The sequence below is a fragment of the Pagrus major genome, chromosome 10, assembly GCF_040436345.1.
Source record: "Pagrus major chromosome 10, Pma_NU_1.0".
NCBI classification, from domain to species: Eukaryota; Metazoa; Chordata; class Actinopteri; order Spariformes; family Sparidae; genus Pagrus; species Pagrus major.
The window spans coordinates 23,720,261-23,739,556 of record NC_133224.1 but is presented as its reverse complement, the minus strand read 5'-3'; the positions used below and the strand labels follow the sequence as shown (position 1 = coordinate 23,739,556).

At 42.1% G+C, this 19,296-nt stretch overlaps 1 protein-coding gene across 1 annotated transcript in view; it reads left to right on the top strand.

Moving 5' to 3' along the window:
- Positions 1-1,976: 1,976 nt before the first annotated feature.
- Positions 1,977-19,296, top strand: part of LOC141003409 (adhesion G protein-coupled receptor L3-like) — a 207,784-nt gene continuing 190,464 nt past the window's right edge. The window contains exon 1 of the mRNA XM_073474740.1: positions 1,977-2,000. The gene's annotated coding sequence lies outside the window, so the exon portion shown is untranslated. The remainder of the gene's footprint in view (positions 2,001-19,296) is intronic.

The window sequence follows — 19,296 nt, the reverse complement described above, 5'->3', positions numbered from 1 at the left end:
GCTGTTTATACTTTAATCACGAAGAGTGTGTTATTCAGGAGATAAAAAGGAACTGATCTGAATCTGACTAGTATTCTATTAGTCTCTAGGCATCTGCATCTCTAATATTGGTGTAGTAGTCATGTTACTGCTAATGTGAAGGCTGTTATTCTGTAGTCCTTGTATATTTTATGTAGTCAAGATGGCAGCAGTGTGTTGCATGGCACTTAAGGTATCGCTTTGAAGCTACCTGGTTTATGCAAGCATAATGGCAGGCAGCTTTGGTCAGTGCTCTACCTGGAGAAATCCATTTGCATCGGGGTGGGTGTGCATGGAAAGCAGTGCCAGGGAGAGATAACGCTGCATCTTTTTCAAACGCAGGCAGGCCTGGGTTATTTTTCATCGGGGGGGCGTTCAGGAGTTCAAGGTGTTTCTCAGACAGGAAACAAGTGAAAAAATGTGCTTTACCAGGCCTGTGTTCACGTGGGCTCATTAGTGGAGCTCCGGGTGAGTGATTGGATGATTACTTGTTTTTGTTTGATTGCAATAAGGATTATTAAAGTGATTAATAGGCTATAGCATGATTGAGGGGTTGAGTGGTGGCTGGCCCCAGCTGGAGATGTGCAGCTGGTGCAGCATCCAAAGGCCATCAGAAAAAAAAAATTTTGTGTTTGTGTTTTTGTTTTTTTTTTATCATTACATTTCGTCAAACTGCGCGTGGTCTGTAGATTTAGGGTACAATTACGTGAGGCCATTTTTAACTTGTGTTTTATGGCATGTCCAGCTGAAAATGCAGTTAAAGGAACAGCTGGGATTACAGTATATGCAGTGGGATAAAAACATGGAGCTCCACAACAGCCTTCAGCACATTGATCTGTGTGATTAATAGGTTTCCAGCAAGAGAGGGAGAGGGAGAGCACCATGAACTCCTCTTTAAGGGCGTACAGTAGAAAAAAAAAACATGCATATGTCTCTTTTCCCTAAAGGAAAGAAGGCTTGACTTAGTCATTCACTATAAATCTCCTGTCTACAGTCACTTGAACTGTCAGACGATCAGTTCTTATACTAGCTGCATTCTCAAGACATCTTTTGAGAGGGAGAATCAGCGGGTTTCGCGTGGATATTGCAGTCACAGGCGCACAGACAGAATGTAATATAACATAGCTCTCTCCTTGCCAGCCTCGGGCAAAGATATACTGTAGGTAGAGAGGCTCTGGGTTTGGAGCATGTTATCTCCCGTTTGCTGCTAGGTGGAGCCCGAGTATACGGCGAGAGCGGCAATCCACATCCGAGTTTTTCCTCTCACCTTTCACTGGCTCTCCAAACCCTCGGTCTCCATACAGATTTACTCCCAGCCAGTGCGCACAATTGGTTTGTCATAGTCGCAGAGAGCTCAGTTTCTGGACCCAAACAACTTAGACTCCCTCTTTTTTCCTCCTCTTCCCCCTGCGGAGCTTTTCTCACAAGATTCCCTCCCCCTTCCTCTCCTCCTTGTCAAATTCTTCTGGATACTCTTTTTTTTTTGCTTCTTTTTTTTCGCGTGTGTTTGTGTGCGTGAGCGGCGAGGTGCTGCTGGCGTTTCGCCTCTTCAGCTGTATGGGACGTGATGTAGCCCCCGCACAGAAGGACGCCTTGTGCCGTTAAAGGGATGTAAAGGTGTGTGTGTTGGGGGGTGGTGACAGCACCGTGGATACAACGCTGTTTTCTCATCATCACCATCACCATCGCCGGGGACTCGGGATTGTGGACGCACGGCAGATTTCAACCGATGCGATTTTGTTGTGTTTTTTTTTGTTTTGTTTTTTACGAGGATATTTGAACGCAGCGACAGGAGGCAACTATTTGGGATTCGTTGTTCTCTCTCGCTCCTCGACCCTTCTTTCATCAAGTCCAATCCTCGCGTAAAGGACGGTGCCCGACGCCTGAGAGACAGTTCCGAAGGGGGAATGGTTTGAATGGAAGGACGTGGGCTATAGCTGCTCCTCACCAGTCATTTCTAAAAAAAAAAAAAAAAAGCCGCGGTAAGTGTGACTTTCCTACACCAGAACGCACACGTCCATCCATCCTGCCTGTGCGCAATATCCTCAATTATCTGCATGATCCAGCTCAGGGCGATAATAATGCCCATGGATGAGTCCCCGCAGCGGTGTTTACGTGCTCTGTAATGTCAGTCTCGGCATGCACTCCACTCTTAATTACTTTAAACTGGGCTATCGATGCGTTCAGGTGTAATCAGCGCCGATCAAACGCGCAACATATTGATAGGCGATATGAAATTCCAATTGTCTGTCGCGCTGATTCATCCGTTTTGTTATAATAAGGTCGGATTATGATCCAATGTGTCCCGTGAATTGTTTTTTTTTTTGTGCCATTCACATGGCGCTTGAAACAATGTGCTCCGGTCTGAAAATGGCTCTGCAAAAGAAGTTGCATATTGGATTCGCACCTATGAGTGAAGTTTGTGCAATCTAAAGTCACGCCGTTTAGTTGCATCTGAGTTTTTTTGAATTTTGAATTCAATAGGTTACAGCCATAGGCTAGAGCTAAGACGGTGGCTGGCTGTAAAGCATAAATTGTGTGTCTTTCAAACGTGATTCAATGAAGGAGGCCTGTGTTTTCTGTTGCAGTTTCTTCTGCTGGAGTGTGAGGATGGATGCAGTGCTGTGAGCGTCTGCATTTTTCATGAAAGGTTGAATTTCTGTTAGGAATGGAATATGCAAGTTATTGGTATTGGCTGTGTGGGGGGAAAAATCATATATATTTCACTGAATATCCTCTCTCAGTCAGTGCACTCATTTCCATTTCTTGGCTTTTTGGCAGAACATCCATTGCAGTCAGAAAAAAAAAAAAAAACACTGCACAACACATACCATTATTTATTGCACACATAGGAAAAGATGGGATGGCTGCTGAGGAAGACATTCTGCCCTGTGTCTGAGAGAAGTGCAAGGTCCAAGGCCGCTGTACCCCACACGCTTTGATGTGAGGACATCACACTGTCTTTCAACATCAGAATCAAAGTGGGAAAGGTAACGGAGCCTATCACTTTGAATCGCATCTGAAGTTTTCTCATCACTGCACAGTGATGCCCCTTCGTTTCCAATTCATGCTTCGATCTTTGCTGGATTTTTATCCCAAGTAACATAACAGCTGTGCACTTGGAGATCTGTCATTAGCAGTTTTTCCATCCAGGGGAGGGGGGTTGACTTGACTTGTGATTCAGATGTGACACTAACTTCCGTGCTGTGTCTCAGCAAATCATTAACATTATTGTTGGTTGTATCCTTATTTGACAATTACATTCATTATGGCCAGGACTGCAGTGCCATCTGTCATATAATCTGCATTGGTAGAAGAGCCCTCAAGCAGATGACACACAGACACACACTGCTCTCTCTCTCTCACTCTCTCTCTCTCTCTCTCACACACACACACACAGCTTTCTCTACGAACAGTAAAAACCTTGACTTTCTCCTCCAGGGGAAACTCAAGAGGACATTTGATGCTTTCTGACTAAACGGTTATGCCAACCTGCACTTTGTTTTCGTCGGTCTCATCCATTCTGATTCAGCTAAATGCTCCTCATGGAATATAATCTAGGTTGCATTTAATATAACAGCGGTTGAACCCAGCATCTGGTGTGAAACCTGATGGGATGGCGCTGTATGAAAATAAAATAATTGTTCCCTTGCTTGACTTGAAGCTGTTGTTTTGTTGCAGTCTATTATAGGAAGACTGTTTGCTGAAATAGGAGACACTGTGCTACATATTGATTCGACTGGTCGTCTTGGGTAAAGAATCACATTGAGATGGAGGTGATGCGTGGTAGAAAACATGCACTGATCCGCAGTATTTGAGCTTTTTTTTTTTTTTCACCATAACTTTTTACGTCAGTTAAACTTAAAACACACTTAACATTTCGGATTCATTCAAGCACTTTAAGGAGTGTTATTCACTCTCTCTTTTGTCTGTTAGTGACTCATTCTATCATTTATTTATTTATTTATTTTTTTAAACAGTGTTAATCCAACACTTTGTGCCGGCACATATTTCTTCCTGATGTATTGTCTTACACCAATATGGGTTAATTTGTTGCTCTTGTCGAGAAGCGTGCTTTTCCTTCATTCGGTCAGTCGTATCAATCCTCTGAAGTATCTCTGTGATGTTCCCATTTTCCGTTTTTAGACTCGTTGATGCAGTGTAGTTTTTCAGGCAGTGGATTTCTTTCCATTGGCAGTCCCATTTATTTGATTTGATTTTTTTTTTCTCCCCCTTTTTGGACATGATTGCAAGCCAGGAGGAATCCAATTTGTCGTCGCGGTATGAATGGAGACATGGCCTCCGATTTTCTTCATTAGGTTAGCTTTTGTGGGGTACAGCATCATGGCCCATATTATGTACAGTGTGGGCTCTCACTGGTTTATCAATTTGGATAACCGCTCTTCACGGAGTAGCATTTGAAGAACGTTTAGACGTTTCCTGTCGATATCTTTTGTGCTACAAATTTAAAGGGAATGGGGTGAATTGGATTTTTTATTTTTGCAATGAGAGGCATCTGTTGTAGCTCTTAGCTGTGGAGACTCTGAAGTGACCCTGCACTGTCCTAACGCAATTTAAAACCAGCTCTAACAACTATGCGCAAATATGAATCTACTCTGGTCTGAAGAGCGGCACAGCACAATCTCTGAGTGAATGAATTCCTTTTTATGTCTTTATCTAACTGCTGTGTCCATAGTGATCTGGCGTGCTGCTGTAAAACCAAATGCAATGCTCGAGGTCATGTAGTACAGCTCACACTTTTTCAGATGTTTGAATCAGATTTTCTCGCACTGAATGAACAGTTGTCTCTCCTGGGATCACATGCTGTGGACTGGTTGCAATTTAGTTTTTATATTCCTCCTGTCTGCCCTGTACATTAGCACCAATAAGGGAAGTTAATTATTTTAAGTGTTTTATCCATCTAAGGCAGAAAAATAGTTCAGTAGCGTTACAGATGACAAAAGCTCATTACAGATAGATTGCAGTTCAATTCAAAGGTGGTGGTCTTCATGGCTACCAATAATTAGCCTCTTCCTTAAATGGAATCGGCAACATTGCTGGCTTCAATACTTACATTAATATAAGGTCACTTGTTTTCCCATTCACTTCAATTGAAGCTAGTACAACGGCATGTGTTTCCTGTAGAGCTGACACGATTACTTGATAAAAATCGACTGTTCTCAGCCTCTCAAATGTAAACTGAATATTCTTGAGTTTCCCTTTTATGATTTGCCTTTTTCCCTTCTTATGTTTTGAAGACCCCAAATGTCAAGAAAATAATCAGTAATCCCTAGTTGCAGCGATAGTTTCTTGTATTGGTGTGGTATTGTGGATTTCACTGTTCTGCAACTTCGATTTGCTAATCCATTGTCGGCCAATAGAACAGCACGTCCTCACCAGAATAGCTGCCGAAAAGGTCGTCGGCGCAAGTAGCTTATGATGACTCATATTTACATTTATCTTTCGGTGATTTCCTCAAATGGCTTTTGTAATTATGACGGGAGCAAAGGTGGAAACCAGGTGACGTGGTATAATGAGTGACAAAGTCTGCATATGGAGGAAGAGAGGTGGTTTGATGGCTCACACACAACCAGACTTTCACTCAGGAGACTGCTTTTTGTACGCTGGTACTGTCCAATGGTCATATACGATAGCAATATATGGCAATTGATGTATTTAGTCATTTAGGTATGAGGACGTGTTGCGATAGAAGTACTGTCAGGCATTATTCTGACAAAGTGCCATCGCCTTATTTTGTGAAATATTACACTACCAGACTACAAATTGCTGTGGTAACTCAAGGCCATGGTTTCCAGCATTCCTAGATCTCTTACATGGAAACACTTTGTTAAATCTCCCTGCACAAAACATGACTGCCCTCAAAAGATTAGAAGTTTGTTTTTTTTCATTATCAAAGGCAGCACTGTATGAGATCCTGGACGTGTTAGAAAATAAGAGCACCACAGAGGAAGAGCTTTCTGAATTCTCACACAGGCTGTCTAAATGATGGATTTTAAAACTTATTTTGCAGTTGAATGATTGTTTATCCCTGCGGCTGGATGCTGACATGTTAAGCATCACGGGATCATCTTCAGAGAGGGGAGGTGGTGGTTTGTATTTTTTGGCTGATTTTCTTTTTCTCCTGTGATTTTTGAATAATAGGGGGCTCAATCTCCATTGTAACCCCATATACAGGGTGGCTAACTATACTAGTTTTTTTGCTTTATATATACTATGTATATATATGTACATAATACCTAAACCAGTGGCAAATAATTTCAGGCTGGCCACCTACCGTAATGCATTCACATTCCTCTGGGCTAAATCTCACCCACGGCTACAGTGAGGCCCTTGGTTTTTGTAAGGTCCCAAAGACCGGAGTTATCATGCTGTTAGGAGTGAGACAGGTTGGTCTGCTGGGGCCCTTTCTCTGGCAGGAATGTCACAAAAGAAGAAAAAGCGAAAGCTGAAAATAAAAAAAGTAAAGCACACAGCCGAGGAAAGGTCCTCAAGGTCTACGCCTCTCAACACTTTAGCTGTCCTGTCTCATAAAGAGCTTGGACACAAAGGTTTTGACACAAGCTTTCACAACCCCCCAGCAGGAAATGGGGGTTACAGTTGAGATGGAGATTTCAGCTGGTGCTTGATGGAAAGAGCAGACAATTAGTTTCCTGATTCTGTATGGCTCTGTGAAGACTGACTCCAATGTTTGGGATCATTTGAAGTGTAAAAGTCAAAGAAAGCAGCAGATGACAGTCATTATAAAATGGCATATACAGCAAAACGGCAAGTATTGAAACATATTCTTGAATACATATTTTAAGCACAGCTTTTCGTGGAACAATTTGAGAGTTTGGCACATTCCTTTGTACATTTATCACACTCAAGAAAAGAAAGACGAAAAAAAGTACAAAGGCACCCCCTCTGTCGAGATAAAGAGAAAAATCAAGAGTCTGTTCATCTCCCTGGCTGTGTAAACCCAACTGTTTTTTTCCACCAGTACACCTGTTATTAACCAGCATGATGATGGGGATTATCAAATTAATCCCAGACCCTTTCTCTGTGGCTGGTTTACAACCAAAAAAAAGCAGTTCGGATAAGAGAGAGAGGTTGTGTGGCGTATTGATGAGCCTCTTTAAATCACTAACGGATTTGCAGGGATTTTGTACCACTCCAGTGAGCCTGTGCTGTGTGGAGGATAGGATGGGGCCTTGGAAACATTGCGCTGGTTATACCTCTAACTTGAAGTCATGACAATGAATAAGAAAACAAATGTGGATATAAACAGTTGAGACTAAATGCCATTTTTTACAGTTACATTCACAAAACACACTCCGCCTCGGCTGTGTTTTGAATTCTACCAGCACACCATTTTAATTTATGCTTTTAATTTTAATAAAGGCCTGCAAGGCTGGTACACTGTCAAGCTCAAGTGTACATGTTAGCATGACCAGTGACAGCGTGCTTTAAAAAAATCATCATGTCATAGTTTGCAGTTTCTATTATCTGCAAGGCACCCTTCCCCCCTCAATCTGACACATAGTTAAGTTGTCCCTAGGGGGGTCAAAACACTTAGCAGTTGCATTTTAACACGTCGCAACTTCTGCAGGCAGAGATACAAAGACTGCATGCCAAGGGGACGTAAGCGCAAAGCATTAGCTAGCATATGCAGACGCAGATATGCATTTATTATACGAGTGGAGGTGGAGATACCATCTGTGTAATGCAGCAATGATTCTTATAAGAACGTTGCTTGCAGACAAGAGGCACTGCAGTATATCTGACCAGTGAACAGTTTAGTGATCAAATCAGTTGCCCCTTGTTGAAATCTGCACTGCTGTTTTTTATCAATTACATCTGTTTTCTAGAAAAGCAGTCTGTTGTATAACTGTGTTAGCCCTAGCCCTTCCAACACACAACTGGCCCACTGAACCCAATGAATGGCTCCAAGTGTAAAAGATACATCTCGGCTGGAGTACAGATATGGACCCAAAAATGTCAACTTAGCATTTAAAGCAATCCAAGCCACTCTTACGACTCTGTTGGTGGTGTTAAAAGGTACCCAAAAGCTATGAAACTGACAAAGCCTGACAGAGCCGCAGTACATCAACCTCTTTACTACTGTGTAAAATCTGATACATTTGTCTATGTGCATTTTACAGTATGACACCAAGTTTTTTGCAACAATATTGATGGCCTTCCTTTGTTCCGAGGGTTTTTTTCCCTCGTGAACTTTGGACCAGTGAAGAGGATTCAAACAAAGATGCAATGCTTCTCTGAGACCGAAGCTCTAAAAGAAGTTAATTTATGGCCTGTTTGGGAGGCAGGTTTGGGCTTGAATACATAATAAGGTAGTGCACCTGCAGCCGCATACAAATGAATGGAAATGACGGTTAGTATTTACGCCTCTCTAAACCATTGGGACCTCCTGATCTGACCACTAATTGGCCAGCAAAGAGAAATGAAGATAGCTTCCTTGTTTACAGGCTGCTGTATCTGCAAATATCAGGTGCACATCTGCGCATAGCAACTTTGCATACCCAAATTTTGCATCAGTTATCTAAGAGGGCACCTTCAATATATCGTAAAGCAACACAAACCTGATATGTGTAATATAAAGTAATGTGGTTGTTTTGCCTCTCTGTAGTTGTTTTACATCTTTTTGTTGCCATTTTGCATCTCTTTGTTGCCATTTTGCATCTTTTTGTTGTCATTTTGCATCTCTTTGTTGCCATTTTGCATCTCTTTGTAGTTTTTTTTTATCTCTGTGTAGTTGTTTTGTTTGTCTTTGTCATCATTTTGTGTCCCTTTTTGTAGGCATTTTGTGTGTCTATAAGTTTTGTATCTTTGTTGTCCGTTTGTAGTCGTTTTGTATCTTTGCTGTCATTTTGCATCTCTTTGTAGTTGTTATGTTTGTCTGTCATCATTTTGTGTCCCTTTGTAGTCATTGTGTGTCTCTTTGTAGTTGTTTTGGATCATTTGTTGTCATTTGATTGACTTTCCAACAAGAAATGTTAACAGTCTCCATGAGCCTCCATACACGTTCAGTAATCCATCCATGCTCCTCAGCAATTTGACATCTTCAAAACATGGCTGCACACTGAAGAACATAAAGTTTGATAGTGTTAATATTGTGTTTGGATAAAAATTCTATTACAACCTTCTTTTTTTTTAAACTGCCATATTTTCTGCCTTCCACTTCAAAAGAGCTTGTAATGGAACTCAAAGCATGAATGCCTTGCAGAAATGTTGATTACAATATCCTGCTGAATCTTTTTAAATTAAAATACCATTTCCCCATTCATACTTGATAAGATTTACAGAGGGTAGAAGCATGTTTGCAGGTGGATAATTAAAGTATTTCCACACAGTTGGATAATCCACAATGAAGGATTTATGCTGCTATCATGTGAGGTCGTTTCCTCTTTTTGTCAATTAAGGGAAAGAATATTCATCATGCATTAAATCAGGGTGCACTGGTTGAGTTGATCAGAATCTGATTCCACTTGTGTCTTCAAAATGTATTGCAGCATTTCAGCATCTCCCTCCGTGCTTGTGACTTAGACCAAATTGATTTTCCTAATCGATAGCATAGGATTGGATTCAGGAGTGTGGGAGTAGGGGGTAGGATCTGGCAGGACCGCCTGCCTCAGCCAGCAGGCTCCTCGGGAGTAGTCCCTTGTTTGTTCCCGTCTTTATGAGCCCTGTTCATGGGGAACGGTGAATTATAATTCTTGGTGCTTTCCTGCTATCCCGCTTCATCTCAGGTTGGTATAATGACAGCAGAACTGTGCGTCTACTGGCAAATATAAACTTCCCTGCCAGCCCTTTGTCACCTCTGGAATGGAGATGACTGAATTGATGCACCGCCCCAGTGGAGCAAAACGGTTTAAATGACAACACATTTTTGTCTCACCTTGAACTTAATTGACTGCCTGAAAGCTGGCGTTTGAAAAGTGCTGACAGAGTGACTTCCCTTGTTGTTTGGAAACAGTAGCTATTGACGGAGCCTGTTCTGTGTTGTTTTCAGACTGCTGTCACACCTGCATGCAGCTGTATACCACATTCATGAGTAACGATAGCTGGTGTCTTCATAAGGCTGTGCATTATGAATGGTTCATGTGACATGTATTACTCCTAATGGGCTTAATGTCTGTATGCATTAGTATGCATCGCATTTCTGCAGGGAGGAGAAGAGGCAAATGTGCTCCTTACTATTCAAGGGTGAATTAATATAAGGATCGTTACTTTGTCACGTTTGTTGGAAATGTCTTGCGTTATTCCTATTTCAGCCTTTTAGTGAGAAGAAGCAGTCGTTAACAAGGTGCCTGAGACAAGTAGGTTGATGACCCAGGTGTCCACTAGCGTCTCTTTCAGTCGTGACAGCTCGAGGACTGGGTAGCAGTTACGCTGTCATTGGAAAAGGCCAGCTACAACCCCCTCACCTCGTCATACGTTGGTCTTGCCTGTGATGCTGTGCCGCCACGGCGCAATAGTGGCAACTGTGGGATTTCTTAGAGGGGAGCCACAAGACTGTAATCAGTCATTATGTCAGAAGCGAGCCCCGTGAGCCCCGCTCCAGCTCATTCAGCCAAATAATAAGCAGCAGATAACGGCGCTGGCGTGCAGGCAGGAACAGAGCCCCCGCAGGCGAGCGAGAAAACGGGGGGCCCGTTCCTCTCGTCTGCCTACGCAGGGACGTCACCTTGGTTCAAGGGCTGGACTGAGCCTTTCATACACAGAAAATTTCGACTGTTGTTCAGAGCCCTCCCTAATGGAAAACACGCCTTGAGAGGCTAACAGGGAATGTGTGGGGTCAGTTGAGAAAATAATCCTGACTGGTTATTGCAGATTTTTTGTCTAATGGTTGCAAGCACGACAAAAGTAAATGCTAAAATGACTATTTCTTAATAGAATGTATTTTTATTAATGTGATTTTTGTGTATTACTTCAATTTTACTTCAAATTTTACCTTTTGGATGTCCATTATACTTTACATCCTCAACATTGTAGAAAAAAAGGCCTTTTTTCACTTTTTTAGTTGCTGCTTTCTAAAGTTTATTATGAAAGCATGTCTCTGTCTTGATAAAGGTTGTAACTCGTAGGGCTGCAACTAACAAATATTTTCAATGTCGATTTCATCTATGGATTATATTCTTTGAATGGATTAGTTGTTTGAGCTACAAAATGTCAGAAATGGTGAAAAATGTCGATGAGATAACCAAGATAACGTCCTCAAATGTCTTGTTTTGTCCACAACCCAAAGATACTCGGTTTATTGTCATAGGTGAGTAAAAAAACTGAAAATATTCACATCTTAGAAGCTGGAATCAGAACTTTTACTTATTTTTTTCGTTAAAAATTACTCAGACTTGTAGATTAATTTCATAGTTGACAACTAATTGATTTCTCATTGCAGCTCTACTAAATATCTTGCCATAGGTGGATCTAAATGAGCTTTTTTCAACATTTGTAAAGATATTTTCTTGCAATGTCTAATAATTCAAGTGCCACCACAGGACTGCAGAGCTTGTGATATTGCATAAAAGAAAACCCTCCCCCTTTTAAGCCCCATTCCTTTCCCCTCCACCCTCATAGAGTTTTGTCATTCCATAACAAGGGTCACAGTCTGCCATTGTCTCGCAGTAGCATTCCTCTGCATGGTGGTATTGACTGGGTCTGCTGGGTGAGCGGTGCCGTATAACATCCATACATCACTGGTAAGACAGAATGACAGACAGTAGGAGTTGAGATGTCGGATCGTCCTCTCCAGGCAACTGACATCCACTCCCTTCCTGTTCTCCACAGTGATACTCTATCTTCTGACAGAGGCTGCATTGATAGAGGCAATCCTCCCGCTTCAGCACCTTGCTGGTGTACTTGACATGCTCGTGATATAAATTTCTTGCGAATAACGCAGGAATAATTCTGCTTCTAATGAATGTTTTTTTAAGGTTCTCAAGCAGCTCAGATCATACAGTCGCAGAGATATAAATGTTATTTGTTCATCGACTGCCACGTTATAATTGGTTCACTACTGTATGCATGCACAGATTGATAGCAAGATTAATCTCATCAAAATGTTAAGCTTTTATAATCTTCTCATGGACCCCTTTTACTCTCTCATACATAATAAATGTAGCTAAAAGTCAGGCTGATATAGTGCAAATAGCTTAACACAGTAGCATGCTAGTTCCACATGGAAAATAAACAACTGCAGCATGCCATCAGACAATGAGCTCAATCAGGTCAACGTAGGTCAACCCTTTATGGAATTTCTGCCCATAATGATTAATAAGGTAGGTGTAGTTATTGCCTTGGAAGTCATCAGTGGAATGCTGGAGCTGAGCTGTAATCCAGTTTCATTACACCCGTCTCTAGGATTTCCCTTTCTTAATGCATTGTTCCTCCTTTTCTGTTAATTTTGTGTGCAGGGCAGTCTATACTAACGAGCAGCCCTTTATTGATTGGTATAGACAACAAGGATTGCTTTGTTCCACAATTTCTTATCAGTTGACTCTCTCCCAAAGAAATATCGAACGCGGTACAGAGACATCCGACTTCTTTTGGCGACTGAAAGGCCGTTTAGCAGGGGTTCTGTTGTCGCTCGTGAGCGCTGTGAAAGGTCAGGCTCCTGTAATCTTGTTTATGTTTTTGGTCAGTAGTAAGCCTCCCTAAGCCAGCTTTGTGTCAAACACAGCTGGAGAGGCCTCTACAATTGCAACAGAGCAGAAATAATTGGTCCAGCAACTTGGATGCAGCCATGACACACAGGTAATTTGCTAATTTCTGTCTCTCAGCTGGTGTTGCCAGCGCAGGAAGCTGCGGTTTTCGGAAAGAGTGTATGAAAATGATTAATTCTCTTCATGTTGCTTTGGTGGAATTTGAAATTAAGCGGGGCAAACAACTTGTATAAAAGAAGCTTCTGTTTGGTTTTTGTGCCTGCTGTCGCAATTTCATAGTGCTCGATTGTATCGTTAAGGGGGGGAAATCAATTGTGATAGTACAATAATTAAACATGACCCCCTGAAATCTTAAAATAAGTGCCTTCACAATTTCCCCCTTGTTGGCTCGGCTGTTTTCAGCTGTACGGTGTACAGTGCACATGCTCATCCAGTGAATTGCCACAGAGTAGATGCCAATAACCTAGCCTTCCATGCAATCAAGTTCTGCATACGTGATGCTGTGACAGTCCCAAGAGAGGCCTTTTACCCTGAACTCAGCGTGGATGACTTTGAGCGGGCCACCTCCAGCTGATGGGGAAATTTGGATTGGAAAGTCGGTAGCAGCCACTTTTAATTATACTGGCAGTAAAGGATGAAATTGAGCAGGAATGAAGTGCTTTTTGTGCATCGATTTTTCTCTGCATCTGTGGACGCACTGGAGAGAGGGAGAGACAATTGTAACCTTCCCTATCGCTGCACTGCAGGCAAACAAGGGGGGCTCCATACATAGGCCGGGTTTTTTTTTTTGCTTTATTTTTAATACAATGAGAGCCTTAACATCAAACCATCCTTCTCATCTAATTAGGAAATGCCATTGAATGGAAAAGGAACTCGGGCAGGTCTGGACAAGGGCCACGCAAGCACTTTACCTTGATAGAGTTTTGATGGTTTTTTGTGATCTGTTTTGATATCTGACAAACTTTGGCCAAGGTTCAGTGTGGATTTTTGTGACTTGGATGACAAGGTGTGGCAAGGCCTGCAGATGGATCCTTTGAGCTCTTTCTATGGCTTTCCCCTCAGGATTTATGCCCATTTCAGGTGGTGTTTCCAGTAATCTTAAGCCTTTATTTTGGCAGAATGTCACCTCACCTGGGTACCGGGAGAGTGACTGCCACCTTGATTGCCCTCAGGTCCCCACAGGATTCCTGCCTGACTCGGCTACTGCGGATGACTCCGGACTATAAAAAGATCAGTTACTTTGGAAACAGATGACAGCCTGGCTTTTGTTTGCTTGTTTTTGAGATCACGCCTCCTCCTGTTTTCTTGAGAACTTCCCCTGACCGTGTGCATTGCACACTCACACCAGCAGATGCGACAATTCATCATGCATAAAGAAACCCCACTCCGGCAGCCATCTGTCTTCTTGTGTCTGTTACCATCCACCGGCAGTTTGTTTTCGTACCCATTACCCATATACAGCTTTAATGGCATGCAAAATATGCAGAACCAATATCATGACCTCCGAACCTCATTCTAAAATCTCGCTCTCGACCTATACATGACCCAAGTAACAGAAACCAGAAAATATACTGACTGTCAACATATATAGTTTCTGAGACTGCCGGAAAGGTTTGCCATTTGGTGCCCCGCTATAATGTTACCTCCACTGGATAGCTGGGATGAATTATTCTGCCCAGTTAAAATTAAATTTGACCTCCCCTACCTGATTCCTAGATGACCTAACAAAAACAAGATGCCAAACCATAAGAAGTCAAAGGCAATGAGGTCAGAGGGATCGCTCTTACTGCTCTGGGAACTGATACCAAATTCAGGAGCCATTTCTCCATTTCACCAAGTCAACTGACAATATGAAACTAGTGCATACTGATAAGAATACTTAAACGCAATAGAGCAAGGTGAGTAATTAAACCAACCCTACTGCTAGACAAGAACATTAATATTGGACTGTGCTGCCATTCCCTGGCATCCAAAGCCACATTTCTCAAATTCTTGCTAGCTGCAATTATAGTATGGAAAGGATTAAGGAAAGGTGAGGTTATAGCCAAAAAAATTATCTTATGATAAAGTTTGGGTGAGGCAACTAATACACTTGGCCATTGTTAGGGCATGGTTACGGTTAGACAATTTAAAGGACAAGATTGCAGTTAATTAAAAATGATTGACTGTGGTAGGGTGGCAGCTTTTGGCAGGTTTTCCATTGGATTGCATTGGATGTTAATTTTGTTAATCGTAACCTGACATGCCAGATGGTTTGTTACACAGAACCATCTGGAACGGTTTGGAAAAGGGCAGGCCCGTTCAAAAAATACTCAGCAGGTGATTGGACAAACAATCTGTCTATCACCGTCAATCAACCAGTCAGATATTAGGAGAGCGCTAGCACCAGCAAAGCCAGTTGGTAAATCAAACTTAAAAAGGGCGAAAACAAACTTTTCAGCGAGAAAGCCTTGTGCAGTTCTTTGCTCTTCTTTCAATTAATTATACCCTGATATATATTATACCCCTGATATAACTGATGCTACAACAGCTACACTAACCCCTAAGGAGCTGCCATTGTTGTTATCAAACCAGCATTCGCTTCTCTTGCTGGTTGTCACACCCAAACCTAGCCCATAGCTGCCAGTAGTTCCTCATAGGATGCTGATTGGTTTAACGCCTGTTCAGCCACAAGCGCATTGCGTGAACCCTGGCTAGATGGATTTGCAAGATCACGTGACAGAGGGATATTGTCAATCTAGCTGCCTCACAGGGTAAGAAACCGTGTAATATCGATGCAATTCCGAGGATGCTGGGCTGAGTTAGACAGTTGTGGATATGTACTTGGAATATATCCAATAAGACAGTACCAGCAGGAGAATGCTGAGAATATGCTAGCTGCTTCAAAGGTCCGTGTTTCCATTATCATGCAGCTCCCCTTTCAGTTGAGCATTGAGCTTTGGTAACCACAGCACATTGCTGCTCACCAGTTTGATTGTTTCTGGTTTCCTCCCCCACCGCCACCACACCTTTTCTTTGTCTCGCATGGCAGTTGCATCTCTGCTCAGACGACTAAATTTAACATTTCTGGTTGGAGGTGGGATTTGGGAGGCTTTACGGGTGCCTTCACAGTGTAGTGTAAAGGTTATGTATAGCTTGTTCTATACTGCCAGCAAATGCACCTACCATAGAACATCCAAGTGTTTCATTCCTCTCTTTTTCTATACGGCCCTTTCTTGTAATTATAAGAATGAACACACCGTTTTCCGTCACGTCGTGGCCATGCATTAACCAGCCCAGCCATTGTTTCTTTTCCCATCCATTCAGTTCAGTCACATTTTCTCATTGCAGGTGAGCTGATGAGAACATGGCCCTTATCTCTCCCTGTGCCTAAGACGAATTGAACACGTTTCCCTCAGTCCATATTGTAACATTAAAGCAGTCAATTGCCACATGCTATCGCCGTAGCCACTTGCATGGAATAATGCAGTGCAGGTTTTTCAGTGATAGAAAGATGCCTATCATTCTTTGCTGAGCTTTTACTCTCCTCAGGGCAATGTGTTTAATATGACCCTACAAATGTGATTTAGTGGGCAGATAGCCTTGGGACTCAGGGGTTGCTGCTGCATGGACCTCTGCTGTGTAGTGTATGGCAACAACGTATGTAGGTTAAGGTTATCTTTCTCATGTTGGATATGTTGTGGAACTGGATATAGCGGAGGGATTCATACAGAAGACTTGAATGTCAAGACCTCTATCTTCACCAACAAGGGCAACAACACAGAGAACAAAACTTTCCAGATTATTTTGTGATTTTCAGCAGTTTTTCTTTCTTCTCTTTCTTCAGTGATAATTTGTTGTTTATCCCCTTTGAGCGGACTCATTCCTCCTGCACATTTCCTGAAAGCATCCTCTCGCAGAGCATCGCATCTTTGCCACATGTTTTCCTTCAAATCTCATCCCGCCCTGTCTATATTCATCCTCGATTCAATTACTTTTTGGTTTCAGCAGAGACTCGTTTCATACAATATTGCTCTCCGATGCGTGTTGCTGCCCCACAGATTTATGTCGGAGCTGAAGGATGGCTGTCCTATTTTCTGCATGGATAGCAGTGCTGGTGGCATTGTATGTGCTTTAAAAGCTCTCGTCAGATGTGCGTTAAGGACGTATGGACAGCACAGCCAAGTAATTCTTCCAGACACCGGCCATTTCTGTCACATCCTGCCATTAGCTTGTGTATCACGATGATTTGTCACGCGGGTTCTTTTGGTCTAGTGTCTCAGTATGCGTTTGTGTTGGTGTATCTGTGTGTACCACTGAGCTGAATTTGAAACCATAAAAGGAGACAGTGCACATGCATGTCTTAGTAGTTAAATGATTCAAATTACCAGACCACCCCCCCACTCCAGCGGTTATTAATTTCAGAGATAATAAAAACTTTCAGCACCTGAATGGTCACTTTGTTCATTCTTTTAAAACAGGGAATGAATACAAAATTGGAAATTCATCAAACCAGTTACATTTGTCGTAGGGATATTTAATTTTTGCTGAATGTCTGGTGAAAATTGTTTTTTAAGTGATGTTTAGAAACAGGAAAATGTATTTAATCTCCTTTCAATAGCTTGCTTTCCTTTGACAGATTTGGCACATACTGGGGATAAATAGAATAAAAACAGACTGTGCTACATTATATTGTACAGCACATACCGTAATAATCAATCCTGACAAGTCTCCCAAGCGTTTCCACTCTTAATGTCACTATTCGCTGTTCAAGACCTATAGTTCCACATCAAACCCAATTTTTGACCTTAATAGTCAAAGATATTTCAGCAGACTCTGTCTACTGTAGACATTTTCGACAACCTAAATCCGTCACAAACCAGTAGACAGCTAGCCAGCATGGGGTCCCACAGCCCATTACCGTCTTGATGCAGTTATAGTTATGTCTTTCTTTGTAGTCACAGTGAAAGGTTGACATGCCCCCAGATGACCGCCCCCTCCTCACAGGGGTCCTGCGATATCTCGGTTGTCTCCTTCCAGGCCTGAATGGGCACATTGTGCTGCTGCCCGCTGCTGCTCTGCAGACCACTAGGTCCTCCACACACACCTGTCAAGCCATGTCCTTGGCGCCTTGGGTGCTGAGACACTCCAGAGCCCCCCTGCTGCACACATGGTTATTGAACCCCCGCACAACCATGCAAACACACATATACACACACCTTAAAGCAGCCATATATGAACAAATAAACACATGTGGTTAGGCAGACCTCTATGAAGTCACAGACATGTATACAGAGACACACACAATTGAATTTCACATAAACACAGAGTATGCATACATGGTCTTTCACACACTGCAACACACACACACACACTCAAAGACTCGACTTTATTGGAAACACACCTCGCTCCCCTCGCGTATGCTAAGGTTATATTCAGTGTAGGTCGGCCTCCGAATTCAGTAAGGGTCAAGTTCCATATTTGTCAGGGTGGGGAGGGCAAGGGCACAGAAGGCTGGTTGAGGTGCACACGCTCGCACATGGAAACAGGATTCAGAAGTAAACTACTCGTAACTCGATCCACTGCCTCAATCAGTTGCAGGTTTTCTGTTTTTGAGCTGAGGGGGAACCACCGGGGGACATAGTGTCCTTTACCTCCATATAGCAATATGTGTGGTTTACATTAGTGCTGAAATGACTGAAAGAAAATCAGTAATATTTACAATCGTTTAATCATTTTAGAGCTGAAATGATTCGCTAATTAATCGATAAGTTCAATGACCGAAAACCACTTTTGTTGAAGTCTTTTTAAGAACAAAATGCCAAAAATCTTGCATTGTCTTCTATGGTAATAAAATGAACATGGTGATGGTTTTGGACCTTTGGTTGGACAATTAAGACATGTGAAGATGTCATTTTGGGCGAAATTATTATGTATGTTTTTCACTATTTCATTACATTTTATAGGCAAAACGATCAAGCCATTATCTGCAAAAATAATCAGCACATTAATTGATCTTAAAATAATTGTTAGTTACATCCCTAAATTACCTGATCTAGGTTGCTGCTTCGCCAATGTGAGATGTAATAGCTTCTTCTTCTCTCTTTTTTTATCACTTTAAACCAAATCCCTTTGACGTTTTAACAGTTTTTCAGCCAAAATATTCCATTTAATGGACTAAACAACTGCTTGATTTATCAGAAAAATGATGGACAGATTAATTAAAAATGCAAATAAATTAGTTGCAGCCCTGGTTTCAAAAAGACATTATTTTTAGTGGCATGACACATTTTGAGAGCACTGTATAACTCATGACCCATTGAAGGTAATCCTCATTTTTGATGTCTTGCAGCACTCATCTCAAGTACATCCTCTTTGTCCCCCTTTGAGTGGCCGGTAACCCGCCATAGAGCAAATGTGCCTCTCCATGTGGCATTACCATCACAGAAAAATGCTAAATGGCTGATTGTACATGCACACAACGTGCACAGTGCTGAAGGACCTCTGGTGTCAAGTCCCACAAGTGTCACCCACACAATTTTCCCCTCTATTGACTTTTATGTTCTGCTGCAAGGTTGGTCATCGTGGGGAGAATATGTATGTATGACATGCGTGA